Genomic DNA, 11,980 nt, shown 5'->3' with positions numbered 1-11,980 from the left:
TTTTCTATGATCTTCCTGGTCACCTGTCTCCCTCCCTCACTCGTTTTCTATTATACTTCTTTGATTTTATTTTATTTTGTTGTTGTTGTTGGTCACCACCAACTTTAAGAGGCAATTAAATTATGACTGTCTTACTGCTTCCCGTAAGGAGAATTCAAGAGATTCTAGAATGTTTGTGGTGATAACAGTTATGTTAGTACCTAAGAAGTATCATAGTTCTACTGTTGGCTCCTGGCCTTGTGCAGCATGAAAATACTGATCTGGAATGAGCTCCTCAGGAGGTGCTGAAGGGGGTGGCAGAGATGACTGCCTCAGATATATCCATGGACTGAGGACAAAGGGGAGTTCTGGTCAAAATTTGTCTCTAGGGATTCTGGGTGTAGCCTACCTTCACCCAATTGGCTAGTTCCTCCAAGGGCCAGGGCCTGCCGCAAGAGTGGACTTAGGAGGGACTACTAGGAGCCATCTTGGGACAGGGAAGCCCCTAGCTGGGCGTGGTGTGGGGAACGCACAGCTAGCACACAGCAGCTCAAGGACAGAATGGACTGACTCTTGTGGACCTGGGACAAGATTGCTGGCCCTGGAGCATGAGCAAATGCTAGAGGTGACTATAGGTGTGGCATGGTCTGATATGGTAGGCTCTGAGCGGTGGCACTCTGGGGCTAAGCACTGGGTACTCATTCCTTTGTAAGTTAATAAATGCACATAAAGATATGTTACATGGTGTGCTTGATAGTGCAGGAGACCAAAAGGGAATTCGGGCGACACCTACCAAGTGTGCCCTTACTGAGGGAAATGCCCTAGCTTTGATTCATAGAATGAAAAAAAATAACAAAATAAAAACAGAGAGAAAAGGGTAGTTTTTTTTCTCACAAAAACTGAAAAAAGTTGCTTTCCAAATTGAATCTGTTTACATTCTACCATGAACAATTTAAAAATTTTATTCCTCAAAATTGTATTTAAAAGGAAGAATACTAATCAAAGGCTAAATCTGGTAATTGAAAATTACCCTATGATGGCCACAGAGATATAATTTTGGACTGAGGGACAAAGGTTTCCCATTCAAAGTGCCCTAAACCCAGGAAGGTGGCTACTTAAAGTACATCTATACTATACCTATAAATTTTCTCCCTCTCAACCTGAGTTTCAAATCTTGCTTTCTGCATGTGAAATTTCCAGTCTCTGTCATAGAGCTAAGTTCATCCTGTGTGTGGTGCTCACTTGTGAATCAGCAGGAAAAGACTTCCTGGAGTGAGAGGGAATGGGAGTTCAGTGACAGGAATCCTGTCCTTCAACTTTAGTGTAATACCTATTCCTTCATTTTCTCTTCAAACTTCCAACTTCGTTAGGCACTTTAGGTCTACTAGAGTAAATGTAAATGTGTGGGTTCTTTAAATAGTATTTCCAAATGGTCATCAGAAAGGGAAATAATTACTGTTTTTCGGAAAGATCAGTAACAAGAGGGATATATTTGAGGTGAGATGGGGTAGAACAGAAATTAGGGATCCAGAGAGAGTTGTTCTGATTAGCAATAAAACACAGCTGAGCCTGTAGCTGCCTCTCTTTTGTGGGAAGTGGACCCTTTTTGCACAAATTTCCCTTGCATATCAGATATCACAGTTTCTCAGGATATGTTGGTAACTGAGAGATAATACACAAGACAATGGGAAAACTCTTAGTGTATGAATCATGCAATATGACAGACAGCTATTCCACAAAGAAATTATTCACAGAGCAGGTTCCAGGTCACTCAGAACAAACCAGGAAAGAATAAACAGTAGTCTAATGCTGGAACTGGAATTAGAAATACCACATTCATAATGTAAGGCAAAAATACTCAATTTGGGCAAAATTCAAATGGAATGCTAGGCAAACAAAATTGATAGAAATAATCAATAATTGCTAAGCCATTCAAATACTAGTTAAAGAGTATGTTCATGTAAACAGATATCAGTCATCCATTCCTGTGCTAAGGCAGACATGTGCTATGTTGTTACATGAATGAAGATGGAGCTAAAAGACAAAGGCATGTTATTAAGTGTTCAAGTATTAAAAGGACATAAGCATAGCATTTGCTCATGAATAAATTAATATCACAGGATACTTCAAGAAATGTTCCCATGTCCCATGTTATGAAAAGGCCATGAAAAAAGGTCTCAAATAATCATCATATTTCACCAAAAGTGTACAGGAAGGTTTTTGATCAGATGTCTTCCCTACGTTTGGCCAATTTTGATGATGTTAACTCTTCTCAAATTATTCCTTTCTTTCTATTGCATTATGTAAACCCACTGCAGAAAAAGCAAGTCTGACTTTTTCTTTTTTTTTCTTTTTTTTTTTTTTTTTTTTTTTTTTTTTTGTTTTTTCTTTTGAGACAGGGTCTCCCTGTAGCTCCAGCTGTCCTGGAACTCACTATGTAGACCAGGCTGGCCTGTGCCTCCCAAGTGCTGGGATTAAAGGCCCCTTTCTTTTTTTTCAGTTTATGGAGACAAGGTCTTGTGAATGTAGACCAAGCTGGCCTGGAACTCAAGATCCTCTTGTCTCAGTTATGCTCCACCTCCAACAGGAACAGAAGTTTCAAAGAAACCTTTGGAGTCCACTTAAGGGTCAAGAGAAGGAGCAATATGGCGTGTGCAACCCTTTCTGCTGTTGAAGAGGAAGAGGATGTCTCCCCTAAACCTAAGTGCATACAGCTCAGAGAATTCACTTGCAGAGAGAAAAGATGTTTCAAAGAAAGACAGACTAAAATTCAACTTCCCTTTTTGAATTATTCTTATGAAATTATTTGCTGATTTGAAACATACGTACTTTCTGTGGGAAGGAAGAGGAATAAAGTAGTCATTCCTTGTGATGTGGCAGAAAGTGAATTTTGGTGGGTTTATGAAATATTGGGAAACTGAGCGTGCCTCAAGATTCCTCACCCAAGTAAGGTTGCTCTGTGAGGTAATGTTTCTATTAACAGGGATTGGAACTATGGCACAGAATAGCAAGAATTTAAGCTTGAATCTGTTCCTTGAGAAAGATCCTTCCACTAGATAAGTATCTGTAATCCTCAAGGGATTTATGAAGCTCTAAGTCGTATTCAAAATATAGATGGCAGACCACAGCCATTATTTAATGAAAGAGCAGGCCACAGCCAAAAGGGTCTCTATAAATAGTCCAAAAACAAAAATGGTGGAATTCCTTCCCTGGTCGATACTTTTTAGGAGAAGTCGGAGTGGAAGAAACATTAGATATACAAAAGACTGCAGCATTAGACAAGTGGAAGGAGCTGGGACTGCATGGGTAGGAAATGTGTTCAATATGTACCTGCATGAGGACTGCCAGGGTAATTAAACAAGTAAGGACTTCATTATGGGAAGTACCCATGAGAGGAGATGCAGAAAGAGTCTGGAAAGATGGCAATGCTATGCTGATTCCAAGTCGGGGAGGAAGGGATGCACAGTTGGAGAAAATGATATATTCAGTTCAGAAGTCTAGGGAAAGTTTGGTAAGGTGCTTGCAAAAAACTGAAGCCAGAGGTGGATGCCAGGCAAGTCCTGTCTTTCAGGAGAGTTTTTCTGTTGTGGCCACTGCACTCAGACATGGGGTGGTAGCAGCAGTCTGGGGAAGCACAGACTAAAGATAACAGGACTCGAGGCACAGCACTGGAGGGTTTTGGTCCATTATGTTCCCCATAGCTGAAGGTACATGGAAGAAATAAAGGATGGCTACTTCAATTGCTATTAGAAGCTAAGGGCTCTGAACATGACTAAAAGGGTAAAGTGCACACACGTGAAGAACTGAGTTCCATGCATCCCTGTAACCTCAGTTCTGGGGATGGGTGCAGAGACAAGCAGATCTCAGAGGCTCACAGGCCAGCCAGGCCAGCTGAAATGGAGAGCCCCAGGTCCAATGAAGACCCTGCCTCAAAAAATCCATTGGAGAGTGTGGAAGGCATTCATTGTTACTTCTGGTTTTCACATGCACAAACACAGATGAGTGCAGCTTCCCTCCCCCAGGGATGTGTAACACACACACACACACACACACACACACATACACACACACACATACACACACACACATACACACACACATGCAAATCCAAAACACTCAAAGTTTTAATCCAAGTTTTAAAGAGCATATGGAATAGAACAGTTTGTAATATATTAACTCATTAATTAATTAAATCAAAGCTTGGAGCCCACTAAAATCAAACTGGTGGATAAAGTGATTATATTAGCCACATGTTGGTAAGCAGTTTGTAAAACAACTGAAGAAAATGATTCACATAGGCTAAGGACTTGGCTTTGCCATATTTGGACTGGCCAAGCAGTCAGTGGCAGCTGTGACACACACCAGAAGTGAGAATAAGGACCAGGTGGCTAGGACTGTTCCTGTAAGATTCCCTATAGAAGTAACTGGCTTGCTACTTGTGTTTTCGCTCATCTTTCCCTCCCTCCCTCCATTCCTGTTCCTTCCTTCTTTTTCTCCTCCTTTCCTTCCTTCCTTCCTCCCTCCCTCCTTCTGTCCCTCCCTCCCTCCCTCCCTTCCTTCCTCTTTCTCCCCCACTCCCAACTAAGGATTGGATCTAAGACCTCACACATCCTGGGAAAGTGTTTTACCAATGAGCTCTATCCCCAACCTTTTAATACATTTTGAAATTTTAGACTGGGTCTCATGAAGTTGTCCAGAGTAGTCTTGGACTCACTCACTCTCTAGCCTAGGCAGGCTTTCAACTTATAATCTTTCTGCCTCAATCTACCTAGTAGCTGGGTTATAAATAAACCTGTACAATCAAGCCTGGTGTGTATTATTTTATATAATATTAGTTTATTTTTCTTCAAGGTTAATTATTCTGTAAAAGAGACATTATTTTATGAAATGTACTTGAGATAATTTTTTATAATTTCAGCTTTAAAATAAACTTTTATTATAGGTATTATAATGTATCCAAAAGCATGTGATACAGTATAGTAATCCTGCTGAATTGATCCCTGTTGCTGACAAAGCCCACCGTAACTGGTTTCATCCAAATCCATCTCTAGTCCTAGTCTCCTTGCAATAACTGGAAGCATGTAAAGACATTATAATTTATGGTGATAGATACTCCTAGATACTCTTCTAAAATGCTATGTGGGTCTCTGCAGATCACCAACTAGTCTGAGCTTTGTGAAGTTGCAGTTTCTGTTTCATAGCCACTCAGTGTTTATAAAAAACTATTAATACTATTTAAACCAGATTTAGTTTTAATTTATTAAGAGATATATAGAAATGGCAAACTTTATGACTAAGAACTTAGTTTTAAGAGACACCTTAGTTTGAGTCCAAATCTCATCTCTCACAACCTCTACTGAAATATAAGCTGTCATCCATTGACCTATATTTCATTTGTGTAGAAACATAACTATAACTATTACTGAATTATATGGAGCTCAGCACTGAATATGCTGTATGAATCATGTGTTTATTTCTCAGCCACTGGAACTGTTTTATAGCAGTTGAAGTTAGAATTTGTACTGAAATCTAGTGAAGTTAGAATGTGAGACACTATGAAGGAGAAAAGTAATTCTTCATGAGAAATTGATTAAGTTGAAATGCAATTTTCCTCAGCTGATGGGGTGATGCCAAGGTTAGGTCTCCTAGCAGTCTCGGGAACAAGCATCCCATGTGGTGCTTCCAGTATGTCCTTTCCCAAATTGTCTGTGCACAATTGTTACTTTCTAACCTCCATCAGTCACCAGCTCTAGCATATTTACATTAGCAAGTTCTAAGTTTCATAGAGACTATGTAAAACATAATGTCAAAATCAAGCTTTCTTTTTGACAAGCTAATCAAAGTTAATATTACATGCAAGCATTAGAAGAGACAGAACAACTTGAAGAGCAAAGTTAGTGTTTGCACGGGTAAGGATCCTCTTTGAGATTGATTTATTGTGAATGAGGGTGATAAGATTTTCTCCTTAGGAACAGATAGGCTTTCTAACAAATGACGTTGGTATAAATCAATATTTGCAGGCAAAAGAATGAAATTAATACTGTACCCCATAATATAAAGATTACATTAATCTAGGTCTAAGATCCAAAAATATGAGTTAAAACTTAAGAAGCCTAGAAAAATATAGAAGTGAAGAAATGAATCTTTCATATCCGTGGCTTAGACAGTGATTCTTTTATAATATGTATTTTATTGAATTTTTGTGCAGTTCCTACAATATATCTTCATCATATTTAGACCTCCTCCTCATCTACACTCCCCATCGTCTACCCATTGGATTTAATAAATTCTGTCCTGCATGTTAAAGTTTATCAGTCACCTTTATATCTCCAGATGTCTCTTGGTGTGAGTTAATTCTTTAGACGTGACAGTTAAAGAAAACATAATATAAGGTAAAATATAACTATTGCACATAATAAAATTTAAATATATGTGTTTTTAATTTGGGGCATGTGTCTGTGTCTATATATGGTATGTGAATCTGGGTGCAAGTGCTCATGGAGTTCACAAGCACCAGATCAGCCTGAAAGTACAGATGCAGGTGTTGTGAGCTGCCTGATGTCTGTGCTGGGAACCAAACTCTGGTCCTCTGGATGATCAGTATGTGCTCTTAACCACTGAGTCACCTCACCATCTCCCTCAAAATAAAAATTATATCATCTGTTCTTCAGAAATACTGTCAAGAAAGTGAAAAAGAGGAACCACTTCATGAGAAAATATATTGGCAAATATACTTCTGATAGTTTATGGCTGTAACATGAAAAACCATATTTTATTAAAATATATATTAAAAGGAAATAACCAAACTAAAATGAAGTATTTCTACATATGACTGTCCAAAGAAAACTAATGTAGTCAATAAATATTTGACTCAATATGCTGAGGAAAAGATTTTCAATATTAACATGCATTGAGGTAATGTAAAGAAAAAAAAAACACCACAATGAGATTCTACTTTGTACTACTAGTGTGACTTGGATGGAAAGGACAAAACAAAAACAAAAATCAATATATGGTTAAGATATATGGAAGTTGGGGGCTTTCTACCTTTATAGCAGGGATGTAAAATGTTGTATCAAATTTCCAGAACAGTTTGTCAGTTCCTTCAGAAGTTAAATATCTCTTTCTAGGTATATGCCCAAGAGAAATGAAAACACGCCCCCACAAAGGATTGTACACATGCTCATAGCTGCAGTATTTCAGTAGCTAAGAAAGTAAAGCAATAAAAATATGGAATAATCCATGAAAATATAGAAGAATCTATTCTCTCCTTATCAGTGGAATGCATCTAAGGTATACAAAGGAGGGATAGAAGTATGAGTACATAGAACAGCGCTGATGGTCTTTGAAAATATTTCTAAGTGAAAAGATAATTGCAAAATACTGCATATTAGATGATTTCTTACATCTGACAAGTTCAAACGAACAGCATACAGAGAAAGTTTTCCAGTGTGCGCCTGGGCTCTAGGACTCTGAGGAACACAGAGTCACAGAGTGACTCTGAATGACAGAGTCGCCCTATGGGGAATAAAAATATTATAAAATTAGATTGCAGTGTTGAGTGATAGTTGCACGTCTAAATATGATAAACACACTGAATTTTCTTTACAAATTGGTGGATTTTGGGTCTTTGAACTGTACCTTAAGAATTCTTTTTTTTCCCCAAAGAAAATTTGTATAAACTATGAGGAAGTACAAGGCAGTTTTGAAATATGTCTAAGTTGATAGAGGCTATTCTTTGGGATTCCTTTCATTAAAAATACCTTATTATCACCAGAAATAGTGGTGCATACCTTTAATCCTAGCGTTTGGGAGGCAGAGGCAGGCATATCTCCAAGAGATCAAGGCCAGCCTGGTCTACATAGTGAGTTACAAGCCAGCTGCAGCAACAGGAAAACTCTGTCTCCAAAAACCAGACAAACTAACAAACAAAATCCATTATTATAACAGAAGAATTCAAAGTTAAAGTTGATGAGATGGCTTCCAGACACCAAAAGCACAGTAATGTGAAACTCTGGAAAAGTCTGCTCATCACAGATGGCTTCCCTGGCTTAGCGCATTTTCTCCGGGAGCCAACATGCCGAGGGATATTTAACTCTTCAGCAAGCCTATAGAGCAGGCAGTAAGTGAATTTTTTAAGGGACCACATAGTAAATAGTTTAGGGTTACAGATAATGTGATCTTTATAACAACTTTTCAACTGTCTTTGCATTGAGAAAGAAGCGTAAACTGTATGATTGGATTTGACCTGTCAACCAAGGCTAGGTAAACCCTGGTCTAAAGAAACATATATTATACAAATACTTGTCAGTTCATTTGGGATGAAATCTAAGCTCTCAGCACAAGATCTTATATACAATGTTCCTCTGCCCACCATTGCATTTAGTGTCCTTTCCCTGGGTTACTAAGCTCTAATCCCCAAACCTGATTTCTGTATCCAGACAGGCTGAGTTCCTTGCTTCAGTAACTGCTAATTCACCTTGTCCCTGGCTTTCCACATGGACATCCTTATCACTCTGAGCTCTCAGATCAAGTATCACTTTCTCACAAGAACATGTAATGTCCAGTCTTTCTCATTAAACCTCACATTTCTCTCTGACTCTGGTTTCTAGCACCTCGCCCTTATCCACTTTCATGGCACTTGTCATCTTCTGAGGTTATTTTGTTAAAATTTGGACTACAAGTATTTCTGGTTCAAGAATTAAAGCTTTCTGGGAAGAGGGGATGTCTGATTTAGGTTAATAAACTTGACAAGTGATGTGACATCTCTAAACTTCAGTTTCCTGATGCATGAATTACACTCTATAAAATACATCTGAAAGGTTTATTAAATAGATTGGTAGAGATAGTATGTCATGCAAGCAGTAAAGGGACCAGAGCTCAAGATGCACTTGAGGAAAGTCATCTAGCATACATATATGTACAGCCATCACCATCATCACCACCAGTAGCAGTGGCAGCATTATCCCAACGGCGACTCTCTCTACACTGTGGTGTTGGGTGTAAAGGAACACAGGCACTTGCAGATGAAAGAAAGACTAACAAGAAAACCTTATCCACGGTTCCATAAAAAGTCATCTAAAGCTTAGCGTCTTAAGCCATTATCCTTCAAAACTAGTCACAGGATTTTTGTGGGTCAGGATTTAGGACAGGAATTAATAAGACAACTTTCTGTATTCCACTGCACCTGGTAGTTTACCTTAAAATCACACAAGCATCATACCCTAAAACTGGAGTCAGTGAGAGACAGCTTTTACACGTCTCATGCCTGGACTCTGGTTGATTGCTGAACCATCATCACTGTTGTTTGTGAGAACGTATCTGTTGTGATCTCAATGTAGCTTCCCTGTTTGGGATGGCTGGGGTAACCTCACAAGATGTCAATTTGATTTCATGTAAGTGCTATGGACAATGAGGCCAAAATGTGTGTGTGTGTGTGTGTGTATGTAAGTATGTGTATGTGTGTGTGTGCCACATATGTGGGTGCTTATAGAGACCAGAAGAAGAGAAGAGGTGTCCAATGCTCCTGGAGCTGGAGCTACAAGCCATCGTAAGCAGTGTGGTGTGGGTACTGGGATCTAGGTTCTGGATGTCTGGAAGAGCAACCCGTTCTCATTCTCTTAACCTCTAAACCATCTCTCCAGCCCCAGTATATATACCTGTTTAATGCTTTATTCTCAGAAGTGAAAAAAATATCATTTTTCTATAGTTTATTAAAACACTCATAGAAAGTCCTTTTAGAATATGACAACACCAGAAATGATAGGTTATTTTGATGCTTATTTTCCCTCTTTTCCATGTACCAAAAATTTTGCATTGTGTGCTTCATTCAATATTAATTATATAGAAGCTATACTCCTTATAAATTTGGCAGTGACCATATTTCATGGTGGGAATGTAGATGAGGCATTTCTGAAAGTTCATTAAGGACAGAAGTAGATTGAATGGTAGCGTGCCTGTCCTTTTATAAACACATTTTCCTTAAACATGGTCAAGTCATTCTTTGAGAAAACTGGAATTCCAAAAATTTTCAGGAATGAGAGTACCTTAGTGACATGAATTGATTTTTGAAAGGTCTATGATTTGAGTCAAGCCTTCAGCTGGGAATCAAATTACCAGTCGTCTTACCTTGCTATTCCTTGATTTTAAGTGGCAGACATATCTGGTTCTTTACAGCATTTGCAAACCAACTGTAAACTTCAAGTAACCTTTAAAGTGTAAATTGAGTTTCCAAATTAATGTTCATTGCTTATTTTAAAATATGATTTATTTGTGGAACTTCTAATGACTCAGAAGAAACTGAAAAGTCCCAGTAATATACTTGCTGTTGCAATATTTTCAACTTAGGTGAGGCTGGGGAATACTGAATATGTCAATGAAAGAGATGCATTATTTAATTACATAAATAATTTTGTAGTGCAGCCAAAACAACCTGACAATATATTTTGTGGCAGACACATATAAATGAAAGAGCAAAAATTTAAAAAGGAGCTAAGAAATGGAAGGTAAGTTGCCTTGTTTGTGTCTTAACATTTTAAAGGCATTTTTTTTTCTGCTAGAAAAGTATAAAACTGATTTGAACAACAAGGGATTATTACAGAAGTGTGATGTGATGCTCACTTTGGAATAATGGCTGTTATTTCCTAATGGTCTAACCTGACTCTTACTTCTGAAGCCTTGTAAATGTTGGCACTCATTCTGTCAGGGAGTTAATCTCCCTCTCAAAAAAGAATAAATCCTTAAAGACTTCATATTTACATATATTTGGTAATTTGTTAGTGTGGATTAACTAAATTGCTTCTTTTATGCTTTTCTTTACCTTTCAAAGATGTTATTTATTTCACCTTCATTACTTAGTGTTTTCTTTAATCGGCTTTAAACATAAGATATAATTTATATGTAGTAAATTTTATTATGTAGCTCTATGAATTTTGGCAAATGCTTCCAATTACGTAAGTATCGCCACACTCAGCAGAGAGCACAAGTCCTACCCCCACGTTGATACTATTCCCTGCCCTTTTGCTAGCCTGCTCCACCTTCTCTAGTCCTTGGCAAGAAATGATTTGTTTTCTATTCTGTGGATTTGCCTTCTCAGGAATGCCTTGAAAGGAAACGTGAAGTAGGTAGCTTTTGAATGTTACTTTCACCCACTACAATTGGTTTTCAATTTCCATGTTGTTACTCTATAATTTTCTCCTTTAATTGCTGAGAAGTATACCGCTGTGTGTGTCAACAATGGAGAGTAACCAGATGGGGAGCATTTTACTTGTTTGTAGTAAGTATGGGCCCTTATTTTATTCCATGGGACATGTATCATTTTTCTTTATTCCCACTAGAGAGTAAATTCTAATCTCTGGAGAGACAGGGAAGAAAAGTTTGGATGCCGTTCTCCTTTCCCCACAGGACTTGCCTCAAGTCAGCAGGAGAGAACATTCTGAGATTTCTCGGCCTGCCCTTGATCTTTCGTTGGCACAGTGGGTCACATGTGTGAGGGAGATCTTCTAAGTAGGAGTGGAAAAGTTCCTTATTTGTATGGACAAGTTGGTTTTGTATTTTGTCACACGCAACCTTCAACAATATGCCAAACATCTGAATTCTTGCTGGTAGATGTGTAGAGAATCTGGTTTCTCTGCTGAAAAAGCAGTGGTGGAGGTCTTACCAATTTTAACCTATGCTTGTCCTCCTGGATTTGGATCCAGTTTGGTTTCCTATGACTTTAATGTTTTAATGGACCAAAAACAAAGCTGTGTTTTAAGGATGGATAATATAGTTTTCTTTTTGTTGTGTGTGAAGCTAATGTTTTCCCCTCAGATTTCTACATTTGAAACAATAGCCAGCTTACCTTCATTTTTCAAGGACATTTTGACAGTGTAAACAGAGAGGTCTTAGACTTGTCATTTCTCAGCTACATGCTGCTGCTACGTCATACTCATTCAGTAGAACCTGCATTTGAAAGTTTTCTCACACTGGTAAAATGTGATATTATACTGTTTCACCATGC

This window comes from Nannospalax galili, unplaced genomic scaffold (genome assembly GCF_000622305.1).
Source record: "Nannospalax galili isolate Female #2095 unplaced genomic scaffold, S.galili_v1.0 scaffold2023, whole genome shotgun sequence".
Taxonomy (NCBI): domain Eukaryota; kingdom Metazoa; phylum Chordata; class Mammalia; order Rodentia; family Spalacidae; genus Nannospalax; species Nannospalax galili.
The sequence above is the reverse complement of the archived record's forward strand: the minus strand, read 5'-3'. Positions refer to the sequence as shown.